Genomic DNA, 14,503 nt, shown 5'->3' on the forward strand with positions numbered 1-14,503 from the left:
TTCAGTGACATAACAATAACATGCTCGATTACATAATATATAGAAAAAACAAATCGTATATTAATAACATATTTTTCTCATGAGGAGGAGCTCCAGGAGAAGCCCTGAGTACCTTGATTACCTGACTTCAGTGGATGATAAAGGGGCTTTGCACTTTGCAAAATCATGTCCCCAAGATATTTTAATCAATAGTTCCATTCCAATAAATGATTTAATCCAAATCATTTTGGATTAACAAACAGGCTGGTGAAAGCCAGCCCGTTCCAGTTAGCAACTGAAACTGATAAATATGTACTTCAATTCTAATTGAGCTCAACTGATTTTTAAAAGTATGATTTCTTCCCATGAATTACAAAGCATGAGGAACAAGAGCTAGATGACAGGGAAGATTTGTAACAGAGCTTACAACCTTTCACCCTCTGAGTCTCGGTTTCCTTTTCAGCCTAGGCTGATAGCGATAAGTCATTAGCAGCTGATGGCTATTTTATTGTTCTGTGACAAATGGGATGGTCCTATGTTCTTAGTGAATAGGTCCCTAACACAGTCCCTGCTGGTATATGAATTAGTATCACTGGTAGCGGCTTTGGAGCAAGAAAGACCAAAGATACTAGCAACAAAATGGTAACTCTCTGATATCTAAAYGTGATGCCCACCAGCATGGCAGTGCAGGAAGAGTATGTGGCTTTTATTTATGTATGTGTTGTATCTGTTCTATGAATCAGTAAAGGACATTGGTTTCCTGCTGCCAGCTTGGCATATATCACTGATAATACACTTAACTAAATATAGTGGAAAAAAAAATGGACAGTATGCTGAAGTGTTTATTTCATTATAATACAATCTAATGAGATAAATGTTTTCATTCCACAGGAAAGAGGATGACAGGCATAATTGATTTAAAACCCCACTTCTTATTCATAAAAGCACCACACAAAAATACCAGCACAGTAACTACAATTTCATGAGGTCCAATCACTTTGGGCAAAATTACCCACCAACATAGCAGCCAACAAATGCTCCAATTGCAGCGAATAGTTAGAGTTCTGGTGCACGTCACAGCTATGTATCTGCCAGTAAGAGCATGCTACATCATTGCTTTCACAAGGTTTTGTGCTACCTGAATGAAAGTCACAGCAATTAAATCCAACGGGGCAAAGGGGAGGTGGAAGAACAGGAAACTGAAAGTGGGGCATGAATTAAGTCATGTCCCCTAGTGATAATTTTGCAGGCTTCTGTTTCTGATGTCTAGTCTTTCTCAGTGCCCTTTTTATTCCAACTGCTCATAAGAAAAAAGATGCCTAAAAGGAGAGATGTGCTCCACAGATAACCTCCAGAATAAACTTTGCTTCACAACTACAAAGCACAGAGTGCCTGAGGTAGAAAGTTCAAGACTTCTTGTATGGGTCAAACTTATATCGAATCAATCCTACATAGCAATGAAGAAATACACTGAAGAAATGTTGTCTAGAAACGTCTGGAAAACACTACATAGAAATCTATTTTACTAGAGGGGTTAGGGTCACAGGTAACAGCAAGTATCAGGGATACCTTCCCTTCCTCTGTTTTGTCATTATAAAGCTCATGTACTTCTACTGTATAAGAGAGGTCATTTCACTATAAGATAAAATACGACACTCAAAGTCTGGTTTAGAATATCTCAGCTGAGGCACTTTAATGTAAAGCAATAGGCACAAGCTACTAGAAGGAGCCTTCTGCAGCACAAGTGCTTTTCCCCTCCCTTCACTAAGGGTAAAAGCTTAGAGAATCAATTCACTACAAAATCCTTCAGCTCCCTCCATAGCTCTGAAGTGCTTTTGCAAAGCACTGCACCATGACCTTTAGGACTTCTGCACCCAGAGATGCAGGAATGGCATTTTCCTGCTATTTTATGCTATGTTCTGTTATTGCAGGAAGGCTAGGACTCACTCTGCCTAGAATCTGACCCTACAAGATGTGACCTGCCTCCCAGTTTTAATGTTCCTCCTGATAAGGCCATCATTTGGCCCGCTGAAGATCTGGGTAGAGAAAACTTAGGTCTATGTGGACATACCACTAGTGGTCAGGCAGCAAACACTGCCTTTGAACTTCTTTTCATGTGCTGGTCACTCTGATACAGTATCTGCATCAGTTTAGTGAGGCCAAAGAGTTGGGCAATTCCTCAGGTACAGCAAAGCAGAAAAGCAGGACAGAGCAATTTGCAGCTTGTTCTGAGACACCTCTTAAATATAGGTGTGGCACTTAGTATGCTACCTCCGTTTTGGTTTTGGCTGCCTTTGAATGTGCAACAAGGCTGACCTCCCATCTTGCCTCACTGTATTTTACTCACATTACCACAATGGACATACAAAGAGAAATTAAAACAAGATTTAAGGACTTTCTTGCATTTGAATTATGGAACAAATGCAAATGAGGAGGAAAAGACTGCTGGTCTTTCCTGGAAAGCTTTCATAGCCCAAATTCATGTGCTCCAAATAAAAGCTTGCTCTTTCTTCCATACATAAAACATCAACAAAGTGCAAGAAGTTTGGAAGTTCCAAGCAAGGGACACTGAATAACTTCCACTTCCAGAGCGGGGTATCGTCACTGTCAGTGAAAACAAATATTAACTTAGTAATTGCAATCCAGAAGGGCTGGCATTTTAGCTCCAACACTGAGGACTCTGCTCAACATAGCTGTGGGGAACCAGTGAGGAACAGCATATACTTCTGCACATCTAGAGATATGAGCAGACACAGTCTGAGCATGCAAAATCATGCAGACTGAATGAGTAAATCAGCCCATGATGTCAGCCTGTGGTGCAAACTCACAATCCTCAGCAAGCCAGCACAGGCCAACTGGCATTTAGCTTTGCTACAAGCGTGGAACAACTGCAAATTATCATGTTTCCATGAACAAGTCAGCTAAAAAATAAGAACCAAAAAAAAAAAAAAAAAAAATGCCACCTATGACATAAGAGAAAATACTTCCTCCTAAAATAGCTCCCCTATCCTCATTTCTTGTAGGCTTCTTTCCCTGCCACCCCAAAAGCATATCCTCTTCCCCAACAGCCTTTGCCCTAATAGTGTCTGTCTTCCCCTTCTGCCTTTCCTCACCTTGACACCCCCACTTCTGTACAGGGTTCTCCACAATGGCAGATTTTCAGAAACAGAGATTGCCCTTCAGACATTATGTTATTTCTATATTATAGATTTTATTTCTTCTCTGGAAGAAATAAAACACAAGGTGAGAGTGCACAATTCTCAGAAGCATAATGCAGATCTTTTATTTCTCCAAAGATGGTAAACCTAGAGGTCATCATACATACATGACTAGGTTTATAGCCAGAAAGCCTTTTTTTTGTGAATTATCCTACTACCTACACATTCTGCTGATTTCTATCTTTCTACTGATTTACACAGTGCCCCGATTATAAGTATTAAGACCAATTTCTGGCATATCTACTGCAAAAAAGCAATAAATATTTAACACTAATGCATCCACTTAATTCCCTAGGATTCCTGGAAAACTCTTCCAATTTTGAATTTTCCCAGGGGGCAACCAATACTAAATTTATATCCAGATCCTTACCAGTTGGCTTTTATGAATTTCAATTAGAGAGGCTGACCACAAACATTTTCTTGCAAATGCAAAAGCATATCCAGAAATGTTTTGATGGCAGAAATTCAATACTAGGCAATAGAAGACCCTATTGACATAATATTATCAGTTTGTGCATTTTGTATAGTAAGTTAAAAGGTCTCATATAAATATATTTGGAAAATCTGGAAACATCTTAGCTAATCTAGTGCACTGTGACAGCTATTAAGAATAGAAACATGTCCTGCACTTTTTTTCCCCTTAGAATATAATGGAAAAAGTAAACCCAATCACATTAGATTTCTTAATTTACAACAAACAAACAAAAGCTCTAAAAAAGTCTCGAATGTAAATTAGGTCAGGAAAGCTAGAGCTTCTACAAAATTTTGGAATGGCAGATATTTAATTCATATTAGTACTATAGTAACGAGAGTGCAGAAATAACAACAACAACAACCTCCGAGGCAGTTTTGTAAGGCTCCAGAAGTAACTGGAAGTGTTCCCAAGAGCATAATTTTGTGCTTCAAGTCAAATATACTACATGCATTAGCTAGAAGCTTGATTTGTTTTTATTTTGAAACCAGTTGGAATTCTTTAAGACATACTATAAAGTAACACAAATTTTGTGAGTCGTTACTAATCTCTTTGAGGTTACAATAAAGGACAAGAAAGGAAGGAATGACTTACATTGTACATTTTACCTAACCATAGAGGCTTATCTTTGGGTTTGGACTTTTTCCACTGGATAGAACTACCAAATGCTTTTTTTACCCTTGATTCAAAAGTGTCACTTCTGGAAATCTGCAATATTTGTCACCATGAATACCATTTAACTGCAACAGTACCCAAAGGAACTCTGTACTGCCACACGTGAATGCGACTGGAGGAACTTAATTAATCTTCCTGTCACTTCCATGATGCTTTTCATTAGTTTAGCTGCTATCTGATCAACTGCTGCATTCTCTATTCGAAACAGCTAACCAGGACCTCTTCTAAAAGCATTTTCCAAAGGTAAACAAAGGTTCACTTTTGATTGCAAGAGCCTTTACAAATTTTAACCATGTGGACGTTATCAGTTCAATAACAACACTTTCAGCAGTATTATTTTTAAGTAGCTGGACTTTTCTGCATTTGAGGCTTAAGAAATATAAATAGCATCACTTTGCGTTTTTGTAGGATAAAAGCTAACACAGTACTTCAGGGTTTGAACACAGATGACATGACAAAGGGTCATTTTTTTTTATTTCTCTCTTCATGAATATGGATAGCCATTACAGTGCTTAAAACAAACAAACAAAACTGACAGTGTGAAACCATGCCAGCATTTTATGAACTCTCTCTGCTTGCCATCTTATTAAATGACTACTCCTGTCATCTTTTGCTCTAAATTTTTGACAAGATTTAAGATGATGAATATGGACAAACACACAACCAGTACAAAAGCTTCTTTAACTATGCATATTGATGCTAATTTTGAAGAGAAACATTGTCTTAAAAGAAAACAAATGGTTACAAGACAGAAAGGCTTGTCTGAGTTAATGTCAAAGGTTTATTTTTCACAGTAAAATCTATGACTATTTCAGTCAAAGACTGAAAACCAGACCAGGTGGTAATATCACCTCCAATATGTGCTGCCCTTTTTTTTTTAACTCTCTCCCTTCTCATGTTATATCTGTACTATGTTCAGTAAAATTTGTCTCATTAATGTGTGTTTTTGAACATGTATTATGCAGATAATCCATCAGTTTTCCTGGTGAAGTATACAAATAATCAGTCAATCTCCAAGTTTTACTTTTTCTGTACCTGATTAATTCCACCAAATCAAGTAATACTTCAATACTGCATAATTTCTCCATATGAAAAAAAAATCCATGATAGTATATAAAGACACTTCTCCATTTTAATTTCTGTTGTCTGCCTTATTTGATAAGATTACTTTTCTTCTACTTTTTATTTTTTTTATTTTATTTATTTTTCTTAAATTTTCTCTAACAAAATCTTCTGTGCATCTTTTCCATATTCTCTCCAATTTTACAATATACCATTTAAGATTGATTCACCAGAATCTAGGCATTGTATGCTCACCTTTTATAATGCAAAAGTTCAAATTTACAAGTCTGGATATTGCAGTAGAAATTCTGTACATCCTTCAGGCTTTAAATTCTTTTGCGACTCTATTTTCTAGTTTTCAAACAATCTATGAGCCTGACCTACATTTTGCATTCCTGAATGTCCCATCCAGATTCAACTAAATTTGGTATGCAGAGGATCTCTCAATTAACCAGTTCTTACATGCTCTCAGCTAACCAGATTTTATGTTGCACTTGTTTAAAGGAAAACAGAGCTGCCAAACACATACATGAGTCTATTATTTCTAAAATAAATTAAAAAAAAAAGATGTGATGTTATGTTTGTATTGTAACTAAAAAAAAAAAAAAAGTTTACTTAGAGCCAATTTCTTTTTTTCCCCAAAATTACAGCAACATGAATATTGCATAGATACCATTGCATTTCTGAATGTTGACATATTAATAGCAGTTTCTAGTCTGTGGTTTCATGTTTTTTTTTTTTTTTTAAGAAAATGTATCAATGAAAATGTATCAATGAATGAAATGTATCAATGGATCTTCTCTGTAAAAATTATCCTGGCCTATTGATTTTAAAAGTCCAAGTAGGTGCTGCTTAATATATTCTTTCTTACATCCATCCATTTCCAGGCATTCTGTAAAGTTCTTCAGGACCCTTATGATATGAGGACAGTACCAAGAATTGTTTAAAATCCAGAATAAAAATTAAAAAAAAAAACAAACAAACGCTTCTGGCTTTCAAAACATTTCTTAACAATCTTACTATCTCCATCTAGTGGCTTACGTTATTAGGAATTACATTCTTAATGTACTCTAAAAATTTCTTATTGTCCTTAAGCTTGCCAATCTTGTTTTTTTTGTTTTCCATTTTTGGCTTTCTTTATGAATTTTCATTACTTCTATTTTCTAATTTATATTGATTATGATCCATTTCTTCATTTACCATTCTTTTCAGAGTTGCTTTCTATATCTAGTTGATGACCTTATTTTGCAACTGAATGACAGAAGGCTTTTAGCCATTTTTTTCCTTTTTCTGAAAGTGAAATAATTTTTATACTCATCTCATACCTCTAATTATTTTCAAAAGTATCAATTTTCCCTCCAAGKTATTGTCTAATACCCAAACAATTCTGGACCTAATTTTCCTTTAAGAAATAAAGACTGTTGAAGCAGCAAATATATAAAAGATGCTATCTGAATTCTGTTTGCTCATACAAAATATAATCAAATCAATTTCCATATCCTAAAATCCCTAGATGGAAACCATTTCAAAATATGAGCCTGCAACAATATGCTTTCATTTTCTTGATGTTGAATAGCACTGCTCAAAAATGAAGAAAAAGTGTGTCTGGGTAGTATGATTTCAGATTCCCAAACAATTATGAAGGCATTAATCAGGGATCTCAGTATACAACTGTGGGAAAGAAAAAAGGAAAAAAGGAAAAAAAAAATAAAAAGGAAGATGATGCAGTTCACAGTGTGAACGGGGACAGCTTGTGCTTTATGTTGGATGAAACGGTGGCAGAAAGGCTTGCTCAGTATAGCCAGGAAGAGGCTGAGATACTTTGAATCAGCACCTGAAGAGTCTGCAAGTTGCCAGCCCAGTGTCTGGACCTGGGAATCAGCAAGAGCACATCCAGCTTTAGTCTGGCACATCCAACTTTAATGACCTAAAAGGGAGTCTTGTCTAAACTAGCCAGCGCTTTTGGTGGTTGACTGGTATAGGTACCTTCCAGGGCACTTCATCCCACTACAAAATTTTAAAAAGAGTCTCTCTCTGCAGATGCTTCTGCAGAGAGAACTGCTCTCCCTCTGTTCTCCTTCTGTTGGCTCACAAAGGGATGTCAGTATTTAACTTCGGTTAGATGCTATGCTTTTAGCCTGCTAACATTGGTCAAGATAATTTTTATGTACAAAGTCCAGAAGCCATTCTAATTAATCTCAGAAACACATAAGCAGGATTCAAGCACATCATATTTAATACCCAAGGAAAAACTCTTTTGGCCAGTACATTGGTAGTGTCTAAGGAGATGCTAGCTACAGGTGAGTAAGCTGCAATACAGCTGAAGCTGCTATGCAAATGGAGGAGGAGAACAAAATGGCAGCAGACAAGGCAATAATTTAAGGATGGAAAAGTATGCAAGTTACTTTTAACATTTTCATGAGAAAGGTTTAGCCAATTTGTATAGTTTTACTCATACCAGCCCTAACTTTTGTTCTTATATCCACATGCAAGTATTTTGTGGTCCTGCACATAAGAACTTCATGATAAAGTCTAAGAAATGAATTGGCATACAGTGGAAACATCAGTGTTCTATATGTATTTTTACAGATCTCACAGTATATAGGATTTGACTTACAGACTAGCACCTGTTTTTTCTACATGTGTATGTAGCTGCCTACCTGTCAGCTTGATATCCAGCTTCCCAATATAGTCAATGGAAATCAAATCAATGCAGTAAAGTGGAAGTCAGGGAAGTTATTTAGAGTTATTCAATGAAGTCAGTGGAATTATCTCATCCTGGACACCTACATTTGGTCATCTTAGTAGCTCTCTAAGCTACTAGACTAGGCTATATGACTAGAAATCCAATGATTAAAAGAGTAACTTAGACACATAAGATATATAGACACCTATACACAGGCACCCAAATCTATACAATGGGTCACAAGCTGCATTCCAGCCAAGGCTTCTAAACCTCTCCAAACAATTGGGACCCCTGTAGATCACTTATACCATTGAAATTCGGCTCCACCTGGGATCATCACAGCAATCCCCAACTGTGCTCAGCAATGCTAAGCAGCAATGTAGCATAGAATATGAAGAAAACCTCTAAGTGAAATCAGCATGAAGTTTATATAGAAAGAAGTATCTACTAACAATTTTAAATTAATGTAACATTAGTTTCCCCATTGCTAGAAGAAAAATCCTGAGATCTTAAGTGATCACATAGTGCCTCAGTACTTCATCCAATGATTAAAAAGAGCTTACTTTGTCTTCAGAGAGAGAAGTGTCACTCTTAAATGATCCAGTTGGCATCCCACAATAAGTGTTACTCTGACATACCTGTTGATTGGCTTATGCTATTCATGCTTACTTTTAATGAAAAAAAAAAAAAAAAGGGACCATGCCAAAAATGGCTGTTGGATGACATAGTTGGATGACATATGGATGACATCCATAGCATATGGATGACATAGTTAAGACATTTGGTCTTAACAGTGAAGAGAAAGATTTAAAATCACATAAAAACAACAGATTTTTTAAATATGTAAGGTCTAATACTCTTCACACAGAAGAAAAAGGAAAACAACAAGAAAAAAACTTCTAGCACATTGCTAATAGGGTTCAAATACATTTCTATCCGATTTATAATAATTAACAGTAAAAGGAAGGTTTCCTCTTCGTTTCTGTCTTTTGATCTTATTGACAGAACCTCATGCCATTCTAATTCAGGAAGACATCTACAACAAAAACCTCCTGTATCTATTCCTGACTTTCTTGTTACATCTTTTTTTGTACCATTTCCTTTTGATCTGTCATACCTCTGCATTTAATTATCACGTTTGAAAATATCCTGCCATTACATCAGCCAGTCACTAATTCTGTTTCACACAGCCAAATGAAAAGACTGTATCCCAAAGCCAAGCTCTTTCTCTTCAGTATGCATTTATAGACCATTTCATTACAATACTTCTCAAATATATTTCATGCCAAAATAACTAGAACAATTATTTTCAAACATGATTGTGTAAAGAGAGTAATGATTCTATTTTTAGATATTTCAGTGACTTGATTTTTAGTCAGTTTGCAGCTTAGTATATCTATAAATAAGAGCATTTATTCTGGGTGCCTTAATATGGATTTAGAGACAGAAAACACTGGAATTATTCTTTAGTGCACAGAAATTCTCTTTCTGTGCCTTACTTGTATTATACTTCTGAGCAGTATAATACAAATAAAAGAATATATTATAGCTTAACTGCATATTTCAAAAAAGTCGTAAGTACAAAAAGAATTTCAGATAGGTTTGGAAGCCCTAGCTATTTCTCTGTAGACCCTGTATGTTCAAGACCACTGCTCCAAACATACTGCCTATCCCTCTTAGACTCAAGGACTGTGCCAACAGCTCTCAGCTCTGAATTGGGGCTAGAAGAGAAAAGGCCAGCTGTACATTTGCAGAGCTCTGCATCTCTGCCCAGAGCTGAGGAACGGCCTGCAGATAACACAACAGAAGATGTCTTTTCCATGAAGATGCAAGACAGTATGTGTGTTGCTGTGCATTTCTCCAGAGACCACTTCATCTGCATAACCTATGCTTTCTCCATATGAAAAGAAAGTGATCTTTATACGATGAGCATTTATGATGTGGATGCTCATACAGAGTAAATGCAATGTAAAAATGACTTATAGCTCAACTCTGGGTTGCAGTGACTGGGCAGTTCAGCTTTGTGCAATAGAAAGCAGTACCCCTGACAGAAAAGCTTTCATGGAAAATGGTGTAAGAAATAGAAGGCCTCAATAAAATCATTTCACCTCATAGTCTGCTGCAGCTATTTTAGCCCACTAAATATAATTCATCATGTTCTATAAACTGGCAACTTCTGTGCCAGAACCCTTTTTCATTACTTATCTACTACTTTCTTCCTTGATCACTGTCCACCAGAGCATTTTGTCAAGTAATTATTTCTACTAAGAGTAACTGCCTACACTTAACTCCACAAAGCCATGTTTCATCATCATTTACACCCTACAAAAACAAATGGCTTTAAAAACAACTTCAGCAAGCACTTGTGCGCAAGTAGTGCGGTATTGCCCAAAGCATGTACACACACATGCGCACATATCCATATTTAAACATGTACATACACATCATATGCAGTAAAAGTTGACAATGATAGGTGCCGAACATTATAACAATATAAAAAAAAAAGTATTTTCTAGCCATAACTAAGATGTTTTTGCAGGCAGAAAGATATAACTGTTTAAAAACCTCATTAAAGTTCCCAAACCATTGCTGTTATGATTAGAGTTAAGGCAAATACTGGGTTTTAATTTAGGTCAATTTTTGGGACAACAATGGAGGGAAACAAAATATATTATTCTTTTTTAAAAATGTTTTAATTGGAGTAGATAATTTTTCATTTAATAACAGTTAATTCAGAAGATTCACATACCCTCAAAACAACAACAACAAAAACAAAAAAAAATCAAAAACAAAAAACAAGTGCATAGATTAATAATACCACACCAGTGATATTTTATGAGTACTTTCAGGCTTTCTAAGAGAAAATGAAATACTACCTAGCAATAAACAAACAGCAAACTCACAGGGATTGTTCCTTACATAATAAAATGTAATATCATGTAATTATTTAATCAGATTTTTTAGTTGAGAAGCAGAGGAAGCAGTGGTTTGGTCCTCTTTTTGCTCATGTTACGTATTTAATAATTTTCCTGTTGCAGTCATTTTGCCCTTTTGTAAAGAGTAATTTTATACTTTTCATAGAATATTTTTCTGAGGGAAGGTCAGATCTGAGAGGCTGCTAATGGATTAGCCTTTGATCTCTTTTCCTTGACTTATATGCATTCAAGCCTAKAAGAAGGCTTTGTAAAATGGCAAATCCAAGAGTGATTTACTTAACAGGAAAGAGCTATTACTTTGAAGGGGAAGACTGCAGAAGACAGAAGAGCCTTTATCTAAAAATTAGAAAATAATTAATTTATGGAACTTTAAGAAAAGATGATGTTAAGCACTACTACTACACATACACACATATTTTTGAGCATAGAGATACGAAAAAGTGAAATAATAAAGACATACTACATAAGCAATTTAGGTATTTAGGCAGAGCGAAACATAATTAGTCGCTTCTCATGACTAGCTAAATAACATAAAAACCATTTTCCTGTCATTCATGGCCATGCCATAAAGTTTTTAAAGAATAAATAAATTCTTTTAAAAGGGTCAGTTTGACTTTAAAACTTCTCCAATGTTAAGAACCACTCTGAAGATAGTTCTCTCCCTTTTTTACAGTAGTTAAAGACCTTTCTAACTGAGCTTAATGACTCTCAGTCATCAACAACAAATCATTGAGACATTTTGAGATGTCCCCAGCAAGTGCCAAGGATTGATTCACAGAAGTAAGCTTTCTGTTTCTTTCTTTACTGATGAAGTTCTAATTTACAAGAGCTGAAGCATTCAACTGAAAGGGCTTTAATGTTTAAGATATAGTCTGTAATATTTTAGTTAAGTGCAGTTGCATTTAAAACKATCTGACCTTCCAGAATGGGAAACAGCATTCTCTCCATTTTACAACTGAAATACGAATTTAAAGTATTTTCATCAAGATGAGATCAGTTCAAAGAGAAAACCAGACTGAACTTATGTTCAGCCTGTGCTTGTCTCACACATGACAGGAAGAATGTAAAAACAAACAAACAAATAACAACAAAAAAACCCGCAATCTTTTATCATGCTATAAGAAASAGCAGCTTCACATTTTTCTTATAACATGCCTAATTTCTATGCTTGTTCTTTAAAAGAGCAAAAGGGCAATTTTTCTCATGTTATAGCTCTAATGAGCCCACGGAAGATACACTTGGGTGAACTTGATCCATACTGAGGGATTTCTTATTCTTATGGGATTTTTTTTGGTGTGGGCTAGTAATGGAGCAGGACTTCTAGAAGTGACAGTTCATACTGTCACTACAACAGTATGAACTGTCACTACTGAGTAGCTTTTGAAAGAATACTCGCAAACAATCATTGTCAACTTCCAAACATAATTTTATAATACTCCTATGGTATTCAAAGATGGTTCATTTTTATCCTTATCACCATATTAAATCACATTGCCAATAATGTCTTTAGGAAGAATTTGAATTCTTCAGGCTTGTATTTAATTACCTTATGTAAACTAAAAAATGTCTTCAGTATGCTTTGAGGGAACAGCTTATCTTGGAAATTGTTAAACTCTGTTTTGTTTAAAATATTTGCATTTTGATAACTTCATTTTGCTGCATACAGCATTTATTGATCTTTGTCAGGAATCTGTTTTCAATATAGAGCAATGTATTTTCCACAAACACTCGTCTGGAACACAGTCTTATACAGCATGGAAGGAATAAATAAATGAATTAACAGATTTTCAAGAGCATCAATACTTTATAGCAATTATAAAATACAGAAATGCCTCCCTAAGCATCTTTCTTTTCTCTGGACACATTGCTTTAGTAGACTGGAATATAGAGATACTACCTCTGTTCACCATATTCTGCTGCATTTGTCAGCCTATGCATATATGGAGTTCTTTTTGCTTTCTTTATCATGACTTACTCATTCACCACCTAATTTGACTCAGTGCATATATATATATATATATATATATATGTACACACACACAAATATACACACACAGACACACACATATATACATATAAGCATTTTCTGGAGCTCTCCTTTCTTTATTCCTCATTGCATGATTTTTCTTTCTCTCTCTGAAAACCTTACCCCATCCCTTTTCCTTCTGTCACACACATGCACTTATATGGCTGTGATAACTGCTTTCTCATTCAGAAACAATCAAAGGATTTTTTTTTTTTTTGGTAGTTCATATTTATTTTGTGGGACAAATCTGAATCTGAAAGCACTTTGCAGTCAACCAAGCTAAGCCTGCCTTCCACCTGCACATGAATGAAGCTCTTGAAATACATGAAAGAACAATTCCGATTAAGACTGGAATTAATTCTGATCTGAGAAAATATATATAATATTTTCATCATCTTTATAAAGAAAAGATATATATATCTAAACGGGCATGCAGATTTTCTCATCCCTTTTATTCCTTTTACCCCTAGAAAACCAGAACTGTATGTGAAAAATCTCACATCACAGCTTAATGCTAGCAAATGGGTAAGAGTTTTTCTAGCATGCAGTAACTGTAGCCAAACACTCTGCAAACACCTAGCGACCCTAAGCAAAAGCACCACCATGAAAAAAAGTTATTAATAATACCAGTAGTTATCAAGGTCTAGTTCATAAGTGTATTATTGCAAGCAATAGAATCTTGCTAATATCTCAGTTATTCTTCTGAAGAAGATAAATCCTCTCCAATACTCAGGTTAAATTCTTCTATCAGATCCACTAGCACAGTGGATCTCAGAAAAAGAGCAGAAATGAAGGATTACTGCAGTGTGAATATTTTGATCATCTGGATGTTCTCACACTGTAAATAATGTTCATCTGTACACCACATCTGCTCTGGCACAAACACGCTCATCTCCTGCTCATGTTTGGCCTGAAAGGGTATTTTTGCATGATTTTAGATTCTACTACACTTCCAACAATTAAAGGATTGTTGGAAAACTAGGAAGTTTCCAAAGGTTTCTTGGATGTGGAGAGTAAAGATGTACACATATAGTGTGCTCATAAACATGTCCCATTGCAGCTATAAAGAATGCTTCAATATTAATGTACAGGGATTTTAGTTCTTCAGTGAAATTCTTGATAATTTGAGAAATAATGTTCTCTCACAGCTTTCAGACAGTTTAAAGGAAAACTGAATCTTTGGTCACTGTCTTCACTTTCCAAATCACACCAGAAAAAAAGTCCTGCAAAACAAGCTGAATAATAAAATAAATTTAGCACTATTTTTTGAAATTCCATGTTTTTCAGGTATATAAAATTTAGGTGATTTTATAATTCTGCTACAGTACTACATCATCTGATAGAAAATAGCTCTTTAATTGCTTACTCTAATACCTATGATTTGAGAAAGAGAAGAATTTCATGGTTTCCTGTCAGAATTAAGGAAAATTAAGGAAAATATTTCTGGGG

This window comes from Nothoprocta perdicaria, unplaced genomic scaffold (assembly GCF_003342845.1).
Source record: "Nothoprocta perdicaria isolate Ctin4 unplaced genomic scaffold, notPer1 scaffold_70, whole genome shotgun sequence".
Classification (NCBI taxonomy): domain Eukaryota; kingdom Metazoa; phylum Chordata; class Aves; order Tinamiformes; family Tinamidae; genus Nothoprocta; species Nothoprocta perdicaria.